A 3,654-nucleotide genomic window follows, 5' to 3' on the forward strand; every position below is an offset into this window, starting at 1 on the left:
AGATGGCTACGCCCCTGAGGCTAGGTAAAACTGGGTGTCATCTGCATTGCTGTGATAGGCAATTTGGTTCTTTCTCATTATTTGACTAAGTGGAAGCATATACAGGTTGAACAAAAGTGGCACAAAAATTGAGTCTTGAGGGACTCCGCATGTCATGGACGTCCACTTAGACTTATGATCTCCTATACTCACATAATAACCTCTCCCTTCTAAGTATGACCTGAACCATTTGATTGCCATCCCAGAAAGCCCGACCCAGTTTTCCAGTCTCTCTAGAAGTATGTTATGATTGACCGTGTCAAACTCAGTACTGGGATCGAGTTGACCAGCCCTGATATTTTGTCAGAATCAGAATTTAAGCGAATATCATTGATTATCTTTATGAGCGCTGTCTCTGTGCTATGATTCGGTCGGAAACCAGACTGAAAATTGTCCAGGTATCCATTTGAATTTAAGAAGTTGTTCAGCTGATTGAAAGCAACCTTTTCAATAATCTTGCCAATAAAAGGAAGATTTGATATTGGTCTATAGTTGCTCAATATGGTGTTATCCAGATTGCTCTTTTTCAGGAGGGGCTTAACAATTGCAGTTTTCATGGAGTTTGGAAAAGTCCCAGAAAGAAGTGAGGTGTTAACCACTCGTAAGAGATCTGCTTCTAAACAGTTAAACACTCTTTTGAAAAAAGATGTGGAAAGTGTGTCATGGCAGCAGGTTGACAATTTAAGGTTCTGTGCTATTTCTTCCAAAATGTTGTGGTCGAATCTGTCTGACCTCTGCATAACTTGAGGATGTGCTGATCGCCTTTCTGATATTATTGATCTTCTCAGAAAAGGAGGAAGCAAACTCATTGCATTTGCTGTCGGAGAGCATTTTTACTGGGAAACTGACTTGGGGGGTTTGTTAGTCTCTCAACAGTAGCAAAAAGAGTGTGAGTGTTGTTTAAGTTACTGTTTATAAGGTTTGAGAAGAAGCTCTGTCTAGCTGTGCCTAGTTCCACATTGAAAACATGAAGGTGTGGCTCTGGTGTTTACGGTGGCTGAAATATGTTGTCCTGTCTTAAGAAGTGTATTTTTTATAAATGTCATATGAAGCAAGTTGTCACATGTCCCATTCTCGTTTGTTCACAAATTTTTAATTATATATCTATACGTTCATGTTCTTAATGTCTAATAAAATCTTTTTTAATCAGAGCTGTATGAGATATATTTGTGATGTTTTCTTCTGTATTTGTGATGTTGTGTTTGTGTGACTCAGTGCCTCTGAAGAGCATCTCAGTGCAGGTTCGGGTTCAGGATCATGTAGCCACAGTCTGCTCCACTCTGCAGTATGTGAATGAGGAAGAGCGCCCCCTGGAGGCCTTGTTCGTCTTCCCTCTGCCTGCGGATGCTGCTGTCTGCCACTTCAGTGCCAAGATCGGAGAGCAGGAGATTGTGGCAGAGGTGCAGGACAGAGAATCCGTGAGTCCAAATACACACCCGCAGGACATTGATTTGTATATTCATACTATACATCACCATTTAACAAAACCGTATCTTGCAGGCGAGGGATCAGTATGATGATGCTGTGAGTTCGGGTCAGCAGGCGTTTCTGTTGGAAGAGAGCGCAGAGAGTCCTGATGTGTTCAGACTGAGTGTCGGGGGTCTGTCGGCGGGTCAGAACGCTGCCGTCACCATCATCTACGTCACCGAGCTCGCTGTGCAGGCTGATCACTCGCTGCGCTTCTGTCTGCCGGCTGTACTCAACCCCCGATACACACCAGCAGGTACTGCAGCAGCTGCTGACACACACTTTATTAGAGGAGAGAAGCTGATTCTAACACACTCTGTGTGTGTGTGTGTGTGTGTGTGTGAGGTTCAGGTGCTGGTATCGTCTCAGAGATTTCATCAGGATGTGGAGCTGTTCCCTACACGCTGACTCTCAGTGTCCATGTGAGCTCTCCAAAGCCCATCTCCAAACTAGAGCCCAACTGCTCTCTGGATCTAGTGTTCCTCCACTCTGATCGCACTCAGGCTACGGTACTGTGTATCTTCATGTGTTTATCTGGATGTGTGAGCAGAGCAGTTTAATGTATGTGTTGTTTATGTGTTCAGGTGGATCTGAGTCCTGGTCACATGTTTGATAAGGACTTTGAGCTGTTTGTGTTCTATCAGGATACCCATCAGCCCTCTGCTATAGTGGAGGCAGGAGTGACCACTGCCCCGCCAGGTACGACCTGAACGTCTACTGAACAGTGACCGACCATTGACCTTAGATCCAGAAGTATTTTTTTCCACTCATTTTCCATAGGCATTTAAAAATCAACCCATCTAGCTTCAGTGAATCACACAACATTTTGACTTAAAACAAAGTGTATTTCAATATTGGAAAAGTTAAATATACTAGACTGTAATTAGACATTTATGACGCTTTTCATGAAGCACTGTGAATCATGTAGTCAAATCATCAATATAAGTACAATATAAAAGTATTAATTTATGTCATGGATGATAAGTATAAAATACTGTATATTCCATTTTTCTAAACTATACATTATTGGCTCTTAATCTTTTTTTAAATGAAATTGAAATAAAAACTTGAAATAGCTTCAACAGAAACATATACTATTGCTTAATCTCAGAGCCTATGGTTGGTCTGTTTTGAATGGTTTCGTGTTGAAGTATAAATTCACTGTGAATTATAACTTACACTCAGTGCAGCCCCTGTACATAATATCTCTTTATTTCAGGCTCTCTGATGAGGGACCCAGTGGTCATGATGAGTTTGTACCCAGAGTTCCCAGAGGAAGTGATGTCATCACTGGCATCTGGAGGCGAGTTTATTTTCTTGATTGACAGATCAGGCAGTATGGGCAGCATGATGCATCATGAAAAAGGAGCACAGATGCGCATTGAAAGTGCAAAGGTAAGATTTAAAATGTACTTTTGGGTCTGTTGACACATATTCAGACGAGACACACTTGAATGTCTATCCATGTCTCTCTATAGGACACTCTGCTGTTACTGTTGAAGAGTCTGCCCATGGGATGCTACTTCAATATCTATGGATTTGGCTCTCGTTTTGAGTCCTTCTTCCCGTAAGTGTCTAGATCCTCATTCACAGATATTCAGATATTAATGTTTGAAATGTGTGAGATGCCATTGTCATTGATGTCTTATTATTTATTTTTATTTTATATTTTTTTGCAGTCTGAGTGTCGAATACAATCAGGACACAATGGATCGGGCTCTGAAGAAAGTGAAGGAAATGCAAGCAGACATGGGCGGCACAGAGATTTTACAGCCTCTAAAACACATCTACAATCTACGCTATCACCCTGATCACCCCAGACAGGTATGACTTGCTTCCAAGGACTTCCTATCCAGCTGTTACGTAAGGAGTGCAGCAATATAACCCCCCAAATCAACAGTGTTGGGGGTAACACATTACAAGTAACGCGAGTTACGTAATCAGATTACTTTTTTCAAGTAACTAGTAAAGTAACGCATTACTTTTTAATTTACAAGAGAATATCTGAGTTACTTTTTCAAATAAGTAACGCAAGTTACTTTTTTTTTTCCAATTTATTGATTGACAGCTCTCCTGTCCCCATGTTGAGAGAAATCAGAAGATGTTACTGTAGTTCAAAATAAATATGAATATGAATTAATTCATCTC

The 3,654-nt window shown here is 41.1% G+C and overlaps 1 pseudogene; it reads left to right on the plus strand.

Annotated features, from left to right (window-relative positions):
- Positions 1-3,654, plus strand: part of LOC107754373 (von Willebrand factor A domain-containing protein 5A-like) — a 26,263-nt pseudogene that overhangs the window by 2,164 nt on the left and 20,445 nt on the right.

Source organism: Sinocyclocheilus rhinocerous, unplaced genomic scaffold (genome assembly GCF_001515625.1).
Source record: "Sinocyclocheilus rhinocerous isolate Xijiao unplaced genomic scaffold, SAMN03320098_v1.1 scaffold561, whole genome shotgun sequence".
NCBI classification, from domain to species: domain Eukaryota; kingdom Metazoa; phylum Chordata; class Actinopteri; order Cypriniformes; family Cyprinidae; genus Sinocyclocheilus; species Sinocyclocheilus rhinocerous.